Below are 21,870 nucleotides of genomic sequence, written 5' to 3' on the forward strand. Positions count from 1 at the left end.
ATGTTTACCTTCAACCCATGATCTCCAAAGAGGTTCTCTAAAGCTCATGAAATGACTTTCAGACTAAGAAATGAAGGGAAAAATATTGCAGAGAGTTGTTTATTTTATTAATTTATATGATATGTGATGTATACTACATATATATATGATATGTTATATATTATATTCTGAACATGCATGCTGATAGGAAGATTCCAGCTGCTTTTGAAGGAGCACAGCCAACTAAAATTATACTGTAAGCAAGAATTTTTAAAACGTAACTTTAGAAATGCTAGTTGACACATTTACTTTTTTAATTTTGACTGAATTTGGAAAAGAAAGATGTAAGAAATAAAACCCTGAAGAACAGTTTCTTTCTGCTTTATAGTCTACTTATTTTTCAGATTTTTAGAACTGAGAAATCTGGCTTTCCAATATTCCAGGCAGAGACTGCTTAAGTAACATCTGTGGATATTTTCATGGGAACTTTTGTTCTTTTTCTATTTGAATAATGTATTGATATTACTAAATATGTCAATAAAGGTTTATTGAAACTGAAAGTTTCCATTTAGCAGCCCTTCAGAGCAGGGTAGAACTACGCAGTACAGACTATGTCTAACAGCGTCTCCCCTTTTCTCTTTCCCATTTCACAGGGTGCCCTGTTACAGGAAATTGAAATGAAATTTTGTTAAGTATAATTTCTTTCAGTTGTAGGCATGTTGTAAGATGCAAGCAGAAATATATTCTCCAGATCTTGTTTACAAGATGGAAACAAAACAATTAGGTGATGAGTCTATCTGTAATCTTTGAAGGGAGAAAATAGAAAAGGTATAAAGCCTCTCAGCAATTTTATGGTTTAGAAAAAAAAGTAATAATCACACAGCACACAGGAACAAGGCTAAAGCTAAATTTCTTTTAAATCTTAAACACATCCTGTGCAGCATTTCAGACTACAGCCAGAAATGCTGCAAGACCAAATCTTCATTGAGCTCGTCTTCATAAAACTTGAGATTGAATACAATTCCCTGAGAAGCTCTGGAGACAAGGGCAAAGCAATTCAACAGTGGCACATACATTTTTAGAAGCTTTTTACAGCCCTGGCCATTCTGACCTCTGCAACGGTCTTGCTGTTGTTTCAAAATAGTGGAGGGTTCTTTTTTATTTTTTCTGCTTCACATAGTTGTTTACGTGACATGCTGCTGTTCTGGATCATCTTGTTCAAAAGCCTTTCCTTTACCCTGCAGAAACTGTGGGGCTGTGAAGGAAAAAAGCTTGTCAAAACCAAGTACAGCTGCTTTCACAGGTCGGTAAGTGGGTACTGCGGCTCACGAGCGCAGATGAGTCCACACACTTCTTCTGAAGACACAGAAATACTTTGCTGCTGTTATTTCTCAGAGTCTTTTTCCAGTTCGGATTCCAGACAATGCTAAGATGAGCTCCTTTGCACATGAGTAATGGGAACCCTTTATTGTCCTCAACACTTTGTGACCTAAGAGACAAAAATGGCACAGGGGTTAAGTGATATGAGAGACACTGTACTGGGCATCAGTGGCAGAGCATTAAATAAATCCTGCATCTCAAAGCACGGGCTACTTGGCACCTTTCCTGCTATATCTGGTAATGATCACTGCAAGGAGGATGACAATGCTCATAGGACTAGCCCAAAACTTGCAGCTACACACTGTGGCCTGAGACTTGCCAGAACCACTCTGCCTGCTTGACTTATCTTTACTACTTAAGGATTAACACCTAAAAGTGGGTGCAAGTGCCTGGAGGCACAAACCTGTTGTTTTGTGTACTTAGACTATAAAGTAGCCTACATACTTTGGAGTACTATGGCTGAGGCTTTGGAAGATGCCTGTGGCAATTAGTTATCCAGATGCCATTGAAAGTCAATGAGAGCTGGGTGAAATCCTGAGAATGAGTGAGTAGCCAAATGCTACCATATGGTCATAAGCTTTTCCTCAGCCTAGCACAGTGTTCAGTACAAAATGGAAGCTGAAGAGAGGCTTCAGACTGTAAATAGCAATTGAAATAAGCATAATAAGTACGAAAGTGTCTAGCTCTAACTGATGTGCAGCAGACGTAATGACATTAGCGGGGTAATACAGTCCTGAAAGTTATGTGTTAAGCCTGTTCAGGTGCACAGGAATTTCAAGCATTATTTTTTTCCATTCCTTGGTCTTGTTGACAGTAAAGGGAAAAAGAAAGACCAAGGTGGCCATGTAAGAACTTGGCTTACACTTCATATTCTCCCTTCTTGGGATCATGAACCAAATCAAAGCAGAACTATTAGTTTTTGTCAGTCTCCCATTTTTTCCTCAGGTGCAAAATTTGCCTTTCATTCAGATGATTCTAGCATTTATTCGTGCAAAAGCATGAAAAATGAAAGCATATGAAATGTTCATGGCTGAGTTGGATGGGTCAATGTGATGCAGAGGTGGAAGTTGGAACTGGATGATTTTTAAGGTTCCTTAAAGCCCAAGGCTTCATATAATTCTGTGGGGGGAGGGGGGTGTGGAAAAAGTAACTGCATTTTTCGTGTGTACAAAACATAATCCTTCCTGTCCTGTTTATTCAGGGAGCACTTTGGAAAAACCCAGATGGGTTTAAGATGAAGCAGGACTACAAGAGATCTTATTTCTCCCTTCACCTTGCACATATGAACCACAGCAGGGGAGGGATGCTTCAGTGTCCTATAAACACCTTGCTTTTGTCTTCCACTGTTCCTGTGAGGAGTTGCAACATGCCTTGTAAAAGCGACACCGCTGGAATTGTGCTGTGCAAGAACAAGAGAAAACAGAAACACAACCCCAAGCTTTAACTGCACATGTCTGACAGAAGCTTATTAAACTCAGAGCCGTCATCAGAAAAGTGAGAGCAGGCACAGGGGTGAAAAAAATGTTGTTTCTCACAGCATGAAGGAGAAATGTTTTCTACTAAGTGAAAGAAAACAAGGCAGGAAAAACAATTCCTGCGTTGGGGGAAGTTCTTTTTTATACAACTCTGGTTTGAGATGTCAGTTGTTAGTGTGGTCTCTACAACTTAAATCTCCATCAACCTCATCAGCCCAATTATTTGCACTTGCTAATTTGTTCAGCTGAGGCCCCTTGATCTGTCATATTCCTGTGAATCGTGTTTTCTGTTGGCTCATTCTTTAGGACAGCTTGCCTCCTTTTGGATTTGTTCTTGAATGATAATATTGACTTTAGTTTCCTTTACGTTGAGCAACAGCCTTTTCTCCTAAAGCCTGCCTTGGCTTGTGTCTTGGGTGCATGCGTGCATATCTGTATATGAGACAGGATGCCCTCAAAGGCTCATTTCCTGATGGTCTTAATGGCAAGAATAATTAACATCATCTTCCCAGGACTACTTAGTGCCCTGTGTCCCACTGGCATGTCCTGTCTGCCAAGACTTCAGCTTAGATTGAAGAGTCTACATGAACTTTGAGACCTCAGTTTGCTTGCGTTTCATCCTCATACCAGGTTCTTCTGGATGCCAATGAGGGTAACAGGACCCTCAGTGCTAAACCTCATTGCACCATGCAACCTCAGCAGGATAAATCCCATGAACCCCTGTGAATCCAGCAACCATGTGCATGCGAGGATCTGCCTTTGTATCTACCTGCTCCCAGAAACAACAGCTCTGGGGAATGGTTTGCCTACATTTCCTTGATTGCACTCAGCTCTCATCCTTAAAATTCCTCACTGGCCACCAGAATTTCTACTGGCTGCCCACTACACTTCCCAGATCTGATGCTGAGTGCTGCTGCTCTGAATGCCTCACAGAAGTGCACGAGCAAGAGCAGCACTCCAAGAAATGAGCAGCAGGAGCTTTCCCTGGCCTTCTCCTCATCATCTGCCTGCCCAGAGCTGGACGATCAGGAAAGGTCATGCCTTAGCTGAGAAGCAGCAGTGTTTGCTGCTGCACTTCCTCTGCTCCCACCCTCCCAAGGCCTTGAAGGCTCTAAATGTTAAGACTGATGAGTAATGACTTTTCTTCATTTTTTCCATTTCTACCATTGTACTGGTGCACTTAGCACTCATATACTCTCTGAGATTTCTTTGCATTGTGGTGGAAAATATTGTAGATGAAAGAGTCAGGATTGCCTCTCCCTCTGGAGCTGTGGTGATGGATGGCAAGACTTCTTTCTGTGTAAAACACAGGCATGCACAGCATATTCCTCTCTAGTAGTCCCTGTTTTTGCAGTGGGACCAGCAGAACCCAGATGGAGTTGTTGGGAGTTTGAGGGATGACAAGAAGATTCCTTTTTACTTTCTTCACTTATTTTATGAATGACTTTAGATAATGTAAGCTTTGTTTTGAATTTCTGTTATCTGTTGTCATGTTTAATACTTTTTAAAAATTTAATTTCAACTACTTTAAGCCAAATTGATTTCAATCCTATTTCTTATTGCCTCCTGCTTACATATGGGAAAATGAAATTCTCATCTAGACAGTAGTATGTGAAACTTTTTCAGAAATAATGTAGATATGAAGAGATAGAATTTTTTTTCCTGTTAGCTTCTTTTGAGACATTGAGAAAAGCACTTAGTTCATCTAGAGAGTGATCTCAGCATCAACATAACCACACAGAGAACTTCAGTTATCTCATAGGCTCACCTCTCTCTTCACACCCTTCTTCTCCTGGGGAAACTAGTAGTGTCCATTGACTTTTAAAAGACAATTCAAAGGAATTGCACAACTTTATTCACCAAAGAAACAAATGAAGTTCACACTCCCTTCTCCTCTAAAGCACAAATCCTGAAACTGAGTTGCTTGGTCTGCGTAGGAGTGAATTTCATTACACAAAACAGCACAGAAATTCCTTAATAACAGTCAGACACATCAACTTCAGCTAAATTCCACAAATTCAGACAGAGAGCTCAGAGACATCATATTTTCTTTTTTCCTGTAATATGCTTCCTGCTTTGTAGAGATGATCCTCATTCTTCAATTATTTTCCCTTACTCCCAGACTCAAACAGAAAACCAGCCCACAATGTGCTTCATTGGATGCAGAACATAAATAACATGTCTCTTGCACCCATTACTTATCCATCCTTGCTGTGTGTTTTTTAGCCTACCTCCTATAAAAAGAAGAAGCTAATTTATAATCATGTTGTTTGTTGGGAGTGTTTGTTCACATCTGTCTGTCGGCAAGTTTTATAAATCAATTAGCCACAGACAGACACACTCTGTAGCTTTCTGTGTTCCCACAGATGTCTCTTACTCATCAGCAGAAATAACAGTAGCCTTTGCTGGCTCCTAATTTGGGTGCACAGGAAAAACAATTAAGCATGTCTTCTGCACATGTGTGTCAAAAGTGTTCCAGTTACCTGGCAACCAACCAAAAAACTATGCTGGAAAGCCAGACACCTGAGTACAATACAGTACCATTAGCATATAAGTGCATATGTAAGCCAGAAGAGATATATGCAGAGTTATTTTGGTATTAAAGAGTAAGGACTTGAGGATTTTCTTAAAATAACTGAGTTCGTTTATTACCATTTTTGCAAATGTGAACTTAGGACTAAGGTGGAGAAAAATAAAGCTGTGTTTGAGATGGAGAGGGATTTCGGTAAGCCACAGTGGTATGCTGCAGTCAGAGGGATTTATGGAGAGTGGTGAAGTGGCAGGTAAAGTTTACAAGCACTGCACAGCAGATAATTGCACTCAGCTGCTGTTTTACCAGCATACTAACTCCTTTAGTTTGCTTGAAAACTCGTAGCTATATATTCTGTCTTTTCTCAGTACATATGGTCTCAAATCCTCATAGAAAAAACCCCAATAGAATATCTTGAGTTGGAAGAGACCCACAAGGATCATTGAATCTAGCTCCTGGTCCTGCACAGGACAACCCCAAGAATCACACCATGTGCCTGAGACTGTTGTCCAAACACTTCTTGAACTCTGTCAGACTTGGTGCAATGACCACTTCCCTGGTAAGCAGCTATTCCAATGTCCAGCTACTCTCAGGGTGAAGAAATTTCCCAACAGCTAACCTAAATTCACCCCAGCATAGCTTCACGAGGATTGATCTCTCTTTGGTTGCACAGCACTTGCTATGAAAATCTTAGGCTTGTCAGTCCTTCAGCTTCATCTTCTCATGAACACTGTGGAACAGGGGTGAACAATGTATGGACAAAAATCTCCATCTGTGCTAAGCATAGAAGGAAAATGATTGGATAAAAACACTGTTTTTCTTGAGTGTAGATAAGTGTGTGGTTTGCGAGAATGACAAAGAGTGGGATGTGTGATAAAGAGGATGGAGAGAAGGTGAGATACAATTGAGAATGGAGACGTGTGGCTGAGACAGAGGCAGAGGGACACAGGGGGACATGGAGAGAGGAGAGGCTGGCCACTGGTAGGTGGGCACCTTCATCTTCTGCAACTCTGCCCCCCAGGCAGAGTTAAAGAAGAGGAGATGGATGCAATAGGGTGTAAGCATAGGTAGAGCTCACCACACCAGGCAATACAATCAGGCTGTGAACCTTGGGCAACTACAGCACATTGCATGATTAAATAAAACAGATGTAGTGGTCATTCCTGTGTGGTCTTTTCTCTGGTTTACTAAACCTTCTATTTCCTCACCCTGACTTTACTTTCTTTCCTATGGAACAGTGAAGGGCTTAATCTTTAATATCTTCCAGTAATAAAAGTGTTTTAATTAGCATTAGTTTGCAATGACAAGACTACAAGTAATTAAGTTACACTGGGATCTAGTTAAAATGAAACTGATACCAGGGGATAGCATAAACATAAATCAGCATTCAAATAAACTGAAATCAGATTGCTGTAATTAAAAGAAAAATCCATCGGCATTAAGACATAAAGGTAACAGATACAGATTTAATAAACATAGTGAAGGAGAGGAGTAGAGCCTGGAAAACTATAAATTGTTCCTCCCCAGATACCTGCTGTCAAAAAAAAAATAGATGGCAGTTTAGTTAGTATTAAGGAAATACACTTACATTGGGATGGGAGAGAAGTTAGAGAAGATTATGAGTGTCTCTACAGAATGCCATTAACTCGATGCATTGGAAGTGAGTTCTAGTTATAAAAGTAATTACTGGCTACCAAACCCATCTGGACTCTGCAATCAAAGGACAAAGAGGGAGGAATGAGTTGAGGAGAAAGTGATTACTTCTCTGAAGTTAAGACTAGCATGCACAGTCAGGAGCCAGAAGCAGGCTGATGCATTTTTTTCATGCTGCTGAAAGATCATGCCAGCATATGCCTACCAACTCCTTCTGTTTTCTCTAGGCTGCTTACTACTGTAGGACATGACATTTTTTGTATGATAAAAAAACGATTCATTAGCCTTTTGTATTAAAGGAATCATAGAATCATGTATCTTGTTTAAATGTTATGGCAATTAAGATATACTAGAAGAAGTGCCCTATTTTTTTGTTAGTTTCTTTGCAATACAATAATCTCCTTTCAGGGAATATAAAGGATTTGGAGGAACTGATGTAGGAAGAAAGATTAAGAGAACTCTTTGTGAAGTGATTCCAGTTCTGTTGGGACCTCTGAGGTAAGAAAACCCTACTGGAGCTGGGAGTAACTCACCAAGAGCACTCAGACTCAGGCAGGTTACAATGACAGTCATAACATAGTAAATATTGCTTTACACTCTGCGTCCTTAGATTTTCTACAGTCAGGTCTTACCTTCAACAGCAGGGTCATCCAAGATGAAGTTGTAAAGGCCATTGTGGATCAATGCAGCCAGGGAATAGAAGCACAACATTATTTATGTACTATGCAACAGAAAGTGTCAGGCAAGCTTTATAGACAGAGCAAAGATGTGGCTGTGTTTAGAGCTTGCTGACTAATGTGAAAGTTTGCTCAGGCCTGAGCTTTCTCTGTGGAGTATTTTTAGTCTATGCAAACTGCCTGCACACAATATGGAAACTCAACCCATCTCACCCATTTCAAACCTGTTAGTCATACCTGGTGGATATGAAAACAGGTTGAGGGAGTTGGCGTTGTTCAGCCTGAAGAAGAGAAAGCTCCAGGAACACCTCAGTGTCCCTTCCAGTACCTAAAGGGGCTGAAAGAGGACTGGAGAGGGTCTTTTGAACAAGGGCATGGAGTGACAGGAGAAGGAGAAAAGGATTCAAACTGACAGAGGGCTGAATGTTATTAGATATCAGGAAGAAATTCTTCCCTGTGAAGATTGTGAGGCACCAGCACAGGTTTTCCAGAGAATTTGTGGCCATCACATTCCTAGAAGTATTCAAGGCCAGGAAGGTGTCTCTGCCCATAGCAAGGATGTTGGAACTTCATGGTCTCTCAGGTCCCTTCCAACCAAACCATTCTATAATTTGATGTTATAGAAGTCTATGAGTTGTAGGACTGAAGTATTTGAGAACCTTGAGATCTACACCACTTGCACTGATGTGTAGATATGTCGAGTAAGTCTAATACCTACTGCCTGTGTTAGACTGTTAACAGGTACATGGGTTATCCAAGGTACGTAAGGAATGATAGGAACATCCCAGCTGAGTTACATACCTGGTGCATCCAGCAGAGAGTTGACCTGCACTTGTGCAGAAGACACTCAGTTCATATTTCCAAATATTTTGTAGTCATAGAATGGCTTGAGTAAAAAAGGACCCATGGAGGTGTTTTCATCCAACAATTTTTTCTAGGTAGACATTTTTTCCACTCATGGTAATGGATATTTTGAACTCCAAATAAATGTCTTTGACTTACATATCTTAAAAAAAACCCTAATTGATTGAAAGAGAAAGTGTCTGCCTGTACATTTTTGAGATTAGATGAAGTGTTTTATTTTAAGCAGATGTAAAAGCATGAGTGCATGGTCCTACTCTGGGCCAATACTGGCTTTATTTATTTATCATATTTAAAACAGTATAAGTTAAAGAAGCAGGTAGAATTTCTGACTCAATCGAAGAACCTGAAGCAGAGTTTATGTCACTTAAGTAATATGGTATACATATGTTGAGCACCATGGCTCAATGATGGTAAGATGGAGGGAGAAAGACAGAGATCTGATTTTTAAAATTGAGGACAGATAAGACAAGAATTGTAGACAAGAGTAAATAAAGTCTTTGACAGTGGCAAACTGACATTTTCTTTTGCTTACTTAAATGTAAAAAAATGGTGAAATTACTGGATTTTTATAAATGTGAACAATGCTCATCCCATTCAAGTTACTGGGAGTTTCACCATTAACTTAGTGGGATTGAGGTTCCCGTTCCTGTATTTATTCATCAGAAATATATTTTTATTGAGTAGTAACAGAGCAATATTACACCATGTATTAGATGTTACTTGCACACATCAAAGCTGTTCCTTCCATAATGATCACATTACTTGGCCTAGGGTAATTAACGTTAATAATAGTGTTGTCATTTGCAGGGGAAGAGTCAAGATCAACCAAAAATTAACAGAATAACTTCTTGACTTACGTCAAGGAGGCACTATTCAACCTTACTTGACCACACATTCTCCTCCTCAGGCTAAATGAGAGCTTGTAATACCGATCTGCCACTTTCTTATCAGAGCATCAGGCCTAAATTCCTCTCTGCAGGTCAGTGGATTTTTCTAGATGTGTTTGTGCCCCTGGACAGAAGAGCACAGAGGAATGGTTTGATGGGGGTCCTTCACTTGTTCTTAAAATGCTGAGCCATGGAGCTATCAGCTGGCAAATGTTAAGGGGGATGGGGAACTGACTGATCATACCCTGGTTAAGATGGTTGTTGTCTCACACTTGCACAACCCTGCCTGGAGCCTCTTTTGCAGCCATTTCCATCTATGATTGTATAGTGTACCTCTGTAGCGTCTTAACCTTATGGGTGAAACTCAGGGACTGGTTTGACAGCATGCTGCCGCATTACATGGGAAATCTGGGGACAGAAGGAGAAATTCTCCTGACAAGTGACAATACAGGGAGAACTTACCTAGATCAGCTGTAACCACCAAATGTAGCATGAGACCAGGAACACTACATGAATATTGTGGTTTCACCTGGAGCACTGCATGCAGGTCTGGAGCCCTCAGCATAGGAAGGATAAGGACCTGTTAGAGCAGGCCCAGAGGAGGACACAAAGATGATCAGGGGGTTGGAGCACCTTTTCTATGAAGACAGGCTGAGAGAATTGGCCTTGTTCAGCCTGGAGAAGAGAAGACTCCAGGAGGACCTTATAGCACCTTCTAGTACCCAAAGGAGCTACAAGAGGAGTTAGTAGCACTATTTTATCACTATTTAGATGAAAAAGTTCAAGAGACAAAGTAAGAAGCCAAATTTCATAGCAGAAGTCCCTAGAAAGCTGGGAAGCCAGTTAGTTGCTGATGCATCTTTTTCACAGTATGAACTCCCCATTCTCCATGTGTCTCTTGATGTTCTTTTTTTTAAAAATTATATCTTTAGTCTATCAAAAATATAAAGCAAGGCTACCTTCTGAAATCAGTTACATTGACAAAGTGTCAGCAATCCCAAAAAAGTGTTTTCATCCCCTACTGCGCCGAAGAACAGAATATGTCTAAATACACTGGCAGATCCTGAAGTATACCCTGATGGATAGCAAGGATTTGTTGCATGGAAAGAGAATTTTTTGCTAAAATTGAGACTTGTTTATCTGAGAGTGACCCACCTTATAATATATGAATCTAGAAGTTGTCTGCAGATCACAACTCTTCAGGAACACCAAAAATAGGCAAGTGATCTTATGTGTCACTAAAGCACAAAGCATAATTTTAAGCAGCATGAAAACAGGCATCCAAACATGTCTATGGTGCTACATAAAACATTGCAAAGAAAGGTGATCATTAGACCTCAGGATCAGCTGAAATTTCTGGGCAAACTTTGAGTTTAGACCTAAAATGAGTAGAGTCAGCTGGCAGTTGAATAAAACTAGAGAACAGTAGTGGGATTTGCTGTGTTAGATAAAAGCCACATGTCTATGCTTTTGCAGAACATTCAGTTTGCTTTCTTCTTACTTGAAGTCTTTAGTGAGGTAGGCACATCTTTCCCACTCCCTGTTCTCCATTCTCAGCCTAAGGAATGATTGCTCCATCCAGGTCTAGTGAAATAAGCAATGGTGTCTTGTTACATCACATCCCATGTCTTTAGGTAACTCCCTCTGTGTAGTGGGAAGAGCAGGGGGACCTCAAAATATCCCCTCTGTCTAACAGGTATGTTGTGAATGGCAGCATTTAAAAAATGTATGATTGCTGATGTCAACAAGGCAATGTGACGATTGCTGAGTGGGAGGTTTTTCTTCATTGTGTTGGCTATTATGGGCTTTGCCATTGCTGCATGACCTTGGCAAACTCACTTCAGCATGAATCAGATGGTCAATATGTAATATGGGGCTAACCATACTTAAAAACCTTTTTAAGTTTCCTGACATTCATGGAGGACAAGTGCAATAAGCAAGCTGGATATTACTCAGCTATGGCCTTATGGTTTCTTATCTCAGGATGCTGTACGGATAAAGCATGCTATAGCTCCTCTTTGCCTCCATTGCCTGTTGTAAATGAGACTGGCACTGTCGTCCAGTCTCTGGAATCTTCCTGAGGATGGTAGAATCATTTCTGTTGTCACAGGGTTTTGCTGGAGGGACCATGGATTTTGGACAAGGACAATAATGAGAACACATTGTTCTTTCTCCTTCCTGCTGTGTTTCCTACTGCATGAGTTTAACCACAGGGCACATTTTCAGTTTCATCTGGCAGATGTATGAGAAGTCAATGCCTCATTAGATAATGGCCAAGCATACAGGAAAACAGGTTCAGTCTCTATTGTGGAGAGAGCACATGCAAGTGAGAGATGGAAAAAGAGGCTCCCACACCTTTTGGGAAATCAGATCAGGATTGAGTTGAAATGTTGAGCTGTTCATGGAAACAGTCTGATTTGGCAGGGGTGGGTGGGAGAAGAGATTGTGGAAGGGATGGAGGGCAGGAATGAGCAAGAATTAAGAAATGATGTGTCAGGAAAGCCATTTCAGTTAAATCACAGAATTCCTTTGCCAGGTTGGAAAAATATGAAACCTGGCCTTGCTCAGTTCTTGTAAATCTCTGTCTGTGGAGGCCATGATGGAGGATGAAGTGTTGTGTGGTGCCAGCTCACAGTTGAGTCCATTTCTCCATGTGAACTTTTATGTCCTGCTATGTGAAATTGAAAGATTATTTCTTTCCGATTTCAGGGCGTTTGCCTCTTGGAATTTTTTACAAAATCTAGCCCTGCTCCCATGTTCCTTAGCAAGTCCCACTGTCAGGTGAATCTGGCTCTGTGCCTAGCTCTCAAGAAGTAAATCTCCCCCAGTCAGACCTGCTGATGAGCTCTTGGTTTCTTTTTTGCATGTAGTTGTTTGCTTTTTGATCCATGCCATGGGACAGAGCACGATTAAATGAAGAAAAATGAAAATGTGGTTCTATGCCAGACAGTTTTGCTGCTGTCTTGCAGATTATGAAAGATGAGTGTGTTTCTGGGCAAACAGACAAGAATGGATAGTGCTGTGTCCTTGATGTAATCCACCTGAGGCAGTTTCTTTGGAGCTTTAGTCCTTCCTCAGGATGTGTGGGAAGAGTGGCAGCACTGATGTAAACAGGAAGTTGCCCTTGTCCCTGGGCTTGTTTCTCATAGAGTTTGTCAGAACCTAAAGTGCATGATGTTTTGGTATTCCTAGACAGGCATTACTTTGAGATACACTACTTTGCAGTCATAGGACAAGGGATAATGGCTTTCAACAGAAAGAAGGTAGATTTAGATTAGATATTAGAAAGAAATTCTTCACTGTGAGGGTGGTGATACATTGGTGCAGGTTCCTCAGGGAAACTGTGTCTGCCCCAGGCCTGGAAGTGTTCAAGGTCAGGTTTGGTGAGGCCTTGAGCAGCCTGGTCTAGTTGAAGGTGTCCCTGCCCATGGCAAGGGGCTTGGAATGGGATGATCTTTAAGGTCCCTTCCAGCCCAAACCAGTCTGTGTTTCTCTGATATCTTTGTACAGGATGTTAATCTAGGCTGTGCTAGAAAAGCCTGCTGTTACTTTGCACATGAATTTCCTGTTATAAACCAGCCCATCTTCTTCTACTGAGACTAAATCTTCTTCTTCCTTCAGCAAAAACACAAACTCTTGAATAATATCTTAGTGCTATTATTATCCATTACTATTTGCACATTGGCTTAACATTTATTCCCATACCTTTCCTTCTTCAAGGCCTCTATTTTCTTCCTCTCTCTGTCCTGCTCCTGTTTCTACCCTTGCATCTGTCTCTTGTTTTCCCACCACATCTGTTAAGAGGATCTACTACCACCTTTTATTTCCCAAACACCACCAAACAGTACATCTTCTGAGATCACTTCATTCAGCGGCTGTCTTCCTCTGGAAGTTTACTCTTCTGGGTCCTTGATCTTCCACAGCCACATTACACCCTTAATTCTCCATTCTCAGCCCATCACTCCCGCACCCATAGAACCATGCACATATGTCCTGACTTCCTGCTTGCCTGGACTTCTTGTCCCTGCTACCCTGCAGCCAATATCACTTACTTTTCACCTTGCCTTTGTCACCCATCTTCTTCTGTATGGTTAATTAGGGAAGATGACCACAAGATAATAAATATTTAGTAGAGTTATCCCTGACAAACTCATTGCAATGTCCTGCTGACATCATTCAAGGTGTAAGACTCCCACAGTGAAGCCAGGTTCTGGCTTCCCAGAAATATTTGATGCTATGCTCAGCACCTTATTATTACTGGGGAGACTTTTTGCAAACCAGACTGGGAGGACTGTTTGGCCACTGTGTTATCTCATGTGGGTTAGCTGTGGCCTCTTGGCTGCCCATTGACAAAATGCCAAACAGCAACCCTGTGGACTGGCTATAACGTGCAAAGAACTTGGACATAGAGTACTATCATATTTAGAACTAGATCCTCCACAGTAGGATCTCCTGTTTGTTATCTGGGAAATCGTGTCCATTCCACCCTTGAAATGAATTATGTTCAAAAACATAAGGTGTCTGAATAGGGTTATTGCTTCTGCCACTCCTTCAGTATCTATACTGTTTTATTAATTTTAAAATAATGCCTGGAAGCTGAGTTTTTCCTCTAGAAGCTTAAATTATTTAACCCAGAGAATTATATAACCACAAACTCATTTCCTGTGTTCTCAGAGATGGAGTACAGAGAATGCTGGTATGTTATCAAAGGGAGCCCATATTATGCTGGTAGAAAATTTGGAATAGAACCTTGGATACTTGACTGAGAACATTATCTCAATCCAAAGACCGTCTTCACTGCCCTTGCAACCCAGAAAAGCCCAGCTCCAGCAGCAAACTACAGCCTGCATGTAATTGTCAACCCAAAGAGTGATTTCAGCCAGATGTCTCATGCATTTGCCATTTTTTCCTGTGTTGGTTTGAGGTCTCACCAGACTAAAGGCCCATTCCCTGAACGTTCACAGGAAATTTTCATCGAACAGATAGTTTACTAAGACTCAAAATAGACTGCTTATTTTTCTTCCTTCTCCAGATTGGAATTTTTTATTAATTTCGCTTCTAGATCCTGGTCTTTCATTGCACCCAACATCCTGGAAGGCTTTTTTTACTAGAAAGCTGTAAAGAAATGACACATCCCAAAATATGTTAGAGAAGAACTTATAAATTACATTTTAACTAGGATTTAGTCTGAAATGAAGAAAACACAGGAGAAGGACCAGGTGTAGAACAGCTTTCTCATGCAGACTGACAGCAGGACTTGCAAGATGCAGTCAGCCATCAGAAGGATGCTGTACACATCTAGCACCTGCTGGGCCTATGTCTGCTGGAAATATACCCAGAACAGTCAGATTTTTATGACAAGAGGGGAGAGAGATGGATTTCTTCAGTTCTGAGGGGATTAAATGCCCATTTGGGTTGACTCGATGACGTGGAGTAAACAGGGTCAAAACAACGATTTCAACTTTTCAAGTGATGAGTTTGTCTGCATTGGCATGAACAAATTCCTCATTGTATTCACCACAAACAGGCTTTTCTTCCCATATCAGCCTTCAAGGGCTTTTTGTTCCAAGGGTTTTTTTCACTACCTTAGAACAAATATATTTATTGTCAACGCTGCAAAAAAAAAAATCCCACTTTCCTTATGCCTGAGTTCCCATGTGTCTCTCTTACACTATTCCAGGGCATTAATAGACTGTAGGATCTTGTTCCAGGTCCTTATCTGGTTTTTATTTCAGTAGTCCTTTTTGAGACTACTCCTATACAGCAACTTACCCGTGTATCTGTCTGACCTTCTGCACCAAAAGCCACTCTACCTTTTAAGCACTGAAATAGATTTCCCTTCTTTCATCAGCCTGGCAGGTGAAGCCCCAGAATTTGCCCCTAGCCCCACCACTGTGGAGTTTATATCAACATTGCCAGAAGCGGATGTCGAAGCAATGGTTTTCCAGGTCTCAGCAGTGATATTATCAGACCATTAAGCCGAGAAAGCTGTATCTCTGTACTTGCGTATTTTGACACCTCCGAAGTACTTTGCACTCTCTCTTGCAGCAGACAGCTTCTTCTTTGTAGCACTGGTTCCACATTTGCCTTTTAAGATGTGTAAAGCTTATCTCCTTCTCCTGTGTATGTATTGCATATTTTCCTTTTTTTTCTTTAAAGTCAGTTTTTCGGTTGGTGTAAAAGCAGGCAGTGAACTGCAGTGAAATTTACAGAAACCCACTGCACAGCCCCTGTATGGAGAGCTGTTAACCATTTGCTATTCTTGGGAAGCAATTAAGGATTCTGGATAAAATGCAATAGCATAACACTTGGAGCAAACCATGCATTAAACAGAGTTCGTTCCTAGTAATGGGTGAATTTTAATAGGATTAAGAAAAAACATTTCTTCACGTGTCTGGGCATTTTAATTACTGTTTTGTAGGTAGGTGAGAATATTGTCCCTGTGTCTGAGACACTGTGTGCAACTGATTTCGTCTGTGTCTTTAGCTTAACCACTTGAGTCTATTGTATACAGGCAGGCCAAGAGAGTTGAGATTGTTCAGCCTGGAGGAAAAAAAAAGGCTCCAGGGAGACCTTACAGCACATTCCAGTACATAAAGAGGCTGCAAGGGAGCTGGAGAGGGTCCTTTGACAAGGGCGTGGAGTGACAGCACAAGGGACAATGGCTTTAAGCTGACAGAGGGCAGATTTAGATTAGATATTAGGAAGAAGTCCATTACTGGGAGAGTGGTGAGGCACTGGCACAGAATGCCCAGAGAAGCTGTGGCTGCCCCATCCCTGGAAGTGTTCAAGGACAGTTTAGATGGGGTTATGGGTAATCTGGTCTGGTGGAAGGTGTCCCTGCCCATGGCAGTTGGATTGGAACTAGATGATCCCTAATGCCCCTTCCAAGCCAAACCATTCTATCATTCCATGATATTTAAGTTCAGTGTACATTAAGTTTAATATATTTTTCGAAATGGGCTCAATATTTTAGAGTGAAAGGTGACCCATATGAAACAAGTTTTAACAGAGCTATGAGATTAGGTGTCTTGTTTTGTTTTGTTTTACTTCTATAGATTAAACAGGAATGTGTTAGTTCTTGCTCACAAATCAGGAAATAATTTAAAATTGTTTAAACTTTACTCAATAGTATGAGAACAGACAACTTACTATCCATGTTTCCTTTGCATGTCATGATTTCTTCTTTCAGCGGATAGGATGGGTTAGGGTCTGGATGCCTTTAGTACAAGTAATCTGAATTGCTTACTGCTGAGACATTGCAGTAATCACAACACACACGAGAGGGATGTAGAGTAGCTGCTATACATATGAACTGTGGCCTCAATTTTACACATTGAGAAGGAGATGAAGGTGTCGTCTCTACTGGACAACATACCCATCAATGTACAGCTTGTGTCTTTGTGGGCTTTTGTGGAATGCAGAGCTGGAGAGTTCCCCATTGGCTGAATCACAGAAATGTTAGCACATGGTGAGAAGGTGTCTTCTTTCACCTTCTGATGGGTGAATGTAAATCCCTCATCACTAGAGTCATGACTCATTTTTGTCATACCAAGAGTGTTCCTGAATATATGGTGTTAGATTTGAAAAATGACTATGCTGTTTGATCTCAGCAGGTACATGGTCAGTCTGAAAACAGACTCCTTACTTAGACAAGCGGCACTCATCATCTCGTGATCATAAGGAGGAGAGCTGCTCGATCACCAAGTTAAATTGCGGAGAGCTGCAGAATTATTACTGAGAGATGTCTTACTGCAATCCAGCATCTTTCTTTACTGATGCAATGCTCTGATGAAAATACTGCAGCATATATCAGGATCATAGAATAAGTAGTGTTGGAAAAGACTTCTAAGATCATCAAGTCCAGCTATTAACTCAGACTGCCAAGTCCACCACTAAACTATGTCCCTAAACGCCACACCATCATGCTTTTGAAACACTTCCAGGGATGGTGTTTCTACCACTTCCCTGGGCAGCCTGCTTAACCACTCTTTCAGTGAAAATTTTTTTCCTAACATCCAGTCTCTCTCCAGTTCTGATAATTTTGTTGTTCCAGTACTCCTTATGTTATAAGCCATCTCTGATGAAGCTGCAAGGATTCAAGGAAGGATCATGCTCATCACCACTAGCTGATGAACATGACTAAGACAGCTGCTGAGTTGTTTGCTTTAGCAATTCTTCTCTGCCTGTGCTTAAACTTTATGGGGTTGCAATACTTCATATACCCTAAAGCCAGTCACTTTGTTTTTAATGTCACTAAATGTTTAAAAACATGTTGATTTAATTTACAAAGGTTGTGTTTCCTAACCATGGAACAACTGTATTCTTTTAAATCAGGCAGAATTTTCTTATATGAGATCAGTCACAACTGCTGCAATTCTGGCACATGACTTCGGGCATACAAATAATTCTTTAAAAAGAGAGAGACATGTTTTCTCCTGGATCCAGTTGCAAGTACAGGTTAGAACAGTCTGGGATTTTTTTAAACATATGCCCATTCACTGTGACATTCAGATCTGACAGCTGAAGGCAGCATTTTCCAGCTACCTCTCTGAATTTATGAGCTAGCTGAACCAGGCTGCTGCTGAACACCTGGGAGGGTAGGCTTACAAGTTTCCATAGCATTTTAATGTGGCCCAAGTACAGCAGAGAATATCTGAAATAGAATCCAAGCCCTTGGATACTGAGAAACTGTGAGGGTCTCTCAGTAGTGAACTCCAATATGTGGTGTGGTCTGGCTCTCTAATGGCTTTTGGAAGCGTTTTGAATATTGTTGATGTGATGTTAAGGGAAAAACTTCCTAAAAGAACATCTGTTACAGCCAATTCATAGTACCCTTCAAATTTCCAGTACAATTACTTTAGGCTGCTAAAAAAACTATTATATGTAAAATGTGCATTTTTGCTAGTCCACAGGGATAATCTTCAAGGTAAATTTTGATCCTCACTGAATGCTGCAGCAGTCCAGATGTTTTTTCTCAGACAGATGTTGCTTTGCCCAACACCAGTCATCATCAGTCCTGAGCTACTATTCTGTGTGTACACAACGTCTGTCCTTGGAGTTGCAAAATCTGCAAGTCAGTGATTTTTTTTCTCACTTTTTGTCATTTATGCCTCCTGCACAATTCAAATAAGCAAATGGTTCCTATTTAAGAAGCACAGTGTTTAAATTGTAAGATTTGTTTAAAAACACTCCTTATTTCATTTTATCAGACTTCTGAGTTCCACAGAGTAATTACACACTGTGCAGCATAACTGTGTTCTCATGGTTTAACCCCAGGACACATATGCACACAAATCCCTTCTCTTTTTGTTCACAATGCCACCTGGCTTCATCTGCTATTTGTGAACTCTGTTATTGAAAGGGACTATGAAAACATCCAGACTGTGTCTCAGTCGTAGTATCTCTCAGCTGCCTTGGGCAAGCTGAAGTACCTTTGTGTATTTAGTTGTTCCTAGTGGGAAAGCTTACCTATACTATTGCATTTCCCTTAAAATTTCTAGTTTTCCCATCTTTTTGGCATAAAAAGTTCTGTTCGTTAGTCTGCATTTTATATGTGAGGATTGGACACACATGTTTTTATTTCTGTTCTCTATTTCTTAATTTCTCTGATGTTCTTTCACTTTTGCCTTGTGAGTAACTGCAGGGTCATAGAAATAGTCATTAAAACACACAGGCATTTTTTACAGTTTCCAGGCCATCCTTGTATACATGAAAAGGAGTTCTGCAGAGTACAGCATGTATCCTGGTCTGATTTGCCCTCTTAAGGGGTATAATTTTTTTTCCATAGATACTACTCTACAAAGGATCAAAGATGAGTATTTCACTGAGTGGATGCCTTGTGTTATATAGGATAAATCCAAATCTAAGCAGTTTAGTCAGACTGATTTTTGAAATTAATATGGTGTAATGCTTAAGTGTTATGGCTTGTGACATACACACAGTCACACAAAATGATCTTGCAATCTCTTCTGGCTTTAAATTATGAGTATATGTGATTGCCACAGTAATTTTTAGACTATGTTTTCAAACCCTGCCTCTGAAAGTGTAGGCAGATATCTAAACCAGCTAACATCAGTGAAAAGAGCAGTGTCTGAATCAGTGCCAGTCAAAATATGTACTGAGTAGCCACTCTTGGATAACAAAGACTCTTGCTCAAAGGATAAAACTAAAGGGACTGAAAATACTATCAAGAAGCTGACAGCCTCCCCTGTCAAGTCAATACACAACTCATGGGTGTCCTTGAAGGGGCATAAAATTTTCATCCAAAAAAAGTTAAAGGAATGGTTTACAAATGTACTGTGCCAGCTGCTAGAAGGAAATAAATTAGAGAGAACTTACCAACATACAGTTCCATGCCAAGAAACAGTCTTCACACCTGTCTCATACTTGTCAGATTACAGATGAAGAGCGGTGTTGAGTTGTTGTCATGAAGGAGATCAATCCTCATGAACAGAATACTTTCCATCTAAGAAATATTTAAAGGAATGTTATGTTTTCAGCTAAGTTTGCATTGTCACGTAATAGGAAGAGCAGTACTGTATGGAAAATACGAGATACGTAAATACTTTCTTTTTCTTATTAGATTTATGAGAAGTAGAGCTTTAATGATTACATCTTGTTAGCAAAGAATATTTTCTGTAGTCTTTCGATAAAAACAAAATTATATAGTTTCAATTTCTAATTCAGTTATCCATCAATTTTCCCATCCGTAGAATGACAAGTTCTTTATTATTAGGGTGTCTTTAGTCCTCTTTTAAATAGTGTATTAAAAATATTCCCTACCAAATTTCTGTAAATAATAATTGTGAAAATTGTATTCTATAGAAAAAAGTATATTGATATAAAGAAGCCATAAGAACAGAATGGTAGTCTCTTTATTATCTCACTCCAATGTCCTCTTTCATAATATGCTTGTTTTTAACTGTGGCTTGAAGTCTTAAAATACTTGAGTTAATGAATGGTTCCTTTCCTTAGATTATCTTTGATATGTAGGTCTTTTTCCAAGTGCTAGAAGTCTAACTGGAGGGTTAGCTGTCATACAAAAATGAAAACAAAATGGATTTAGTCTTTCATAGAATACACCCAGTGCTGTATAATGAAAGATTAACAGCTCGATAAAAAAATTAAAGATATTAGGAGAGTGAGAATGATTGTTTTCTTGTGAAACTTTAGGCAAGGATTTGAAATGACTGGTTCTGTACAAAACTGATCAAAACAGAAAATGACAACTAAACCTCAAACATATGTATACTGCATTATAAAAGTGAAATATTAAAAAAAAAGAGTTCCAAATGCATAGGGGTTTTTTAAGAACCTTAAATTCCCAGACATTAAAGAAGAATAAAAGTCTATTGCTAATCCATAATATCCACTTGAGTTCCAGGAAAGCTTCTAATAACAAATTTCCAGGAGTGGGCAGCTTGAGCATTGGCTTGTTTAAATTTCCTAGTAGCCCCTGGTGCCTCAAGTATTTCAAATCTTCTAACACTCCATTGAGCAGGGAAGAGTGCCTGATTCCCTCTTGGAAACCAATAGATTATCATTCTCTTAACCATTAGCATTAATTAATCCAGGCAATAAAACACTCCAGACGTCTTAGTGGACTAGCTATCTCCTGGCATGCAACTACTAATTTACACTGAACCAGTATGGCTTGATTCCAAGTTTGAGCCACAAATTCTTGACTTTTGTAAACATTACGTATCATTCATCATATTAGTGAGGCAGCCTTTTCCCATTATTTATTTCTATGTATATGTATTTGTGTACATAAACACAAGCACATAAAGACAAAAAGACATAAACACGTAAATTCAAGGAGGGCTTTGGAATTGTGTTTTGAAGATAGGCATTTGGTACTGTGATTTCTAACAAGGTGTTTAAGAGTTTTTAAAGTATTTTTCTTTGATCAGCTTCTGATCAAATATTTTCTCATTAAGGGTTGATCTGGCACGTTCTTGGTTACCTTTTCAATTTTTGTTAAGGTTCTATTACAGATCTACATCTTGTACCTTTCCAAGAACTAAATCTGTGAGATCACAGTTCACATCCAAAACCAGAATATTGCATCAGCTCTAAATAAGATGCAGAAATAGTACTCATTTAGGTAAGAAATAGACCTATTGGAGTGGGTTGAGAGGAGAGACACAAAAATTTTCAGAGGGCTGGAGCACCACTTCTGTGAGGAAAGGCTGAGAGAGTTGGGGTTGTTCAGCCTGGAGGATAGAAGACTCCAGGGAGACCTTATTCCAGCCTTTCAATATTTAAAGGGTTGGGGGCAGACTTTTGAATAAACCTGGTATCAGCAGGACAAGGGGTATGTTTTTTAATTAGAGAAGGGTAGATTCAGACTAGATTTAAGTAAGAAGTTTTTTATAATAAGGATAGAGAAACACTGGCAAGGTTGCCCAGATAGCCCATAG

The 21,870-nt window shown here is 40.0% G+C and overlaps 1 protein-coding gene across 4 annotated transcripts in view; it reads left to right on the plus strand.

Moving 5' to 3' along the window:
- Window positions 1-21,870, plus strand: part of TENM4 (teneurin transmembrane protein 4) — a 614,726-nt gene that overhangs the window by 39,264 nt on the left and 553,592 nt on the right. The gene's annotated exons all lie outside the window — the stretch shown is intronic.

This window comes from Pithys albifrons, chromosome 1 (assembly GCF_047495875.1).
Source record: "Pithys albifrons albifrons isolate INPA30051 chromosome 1, PitAlb_v1, whole genome shotgun sequence".
Taxonomy (NCBI): Eukaryota; Metazoa; Chordata; class Aves; order Passeriformes; family Thamnophilidae; genus Pithys; species Pithys albifrons.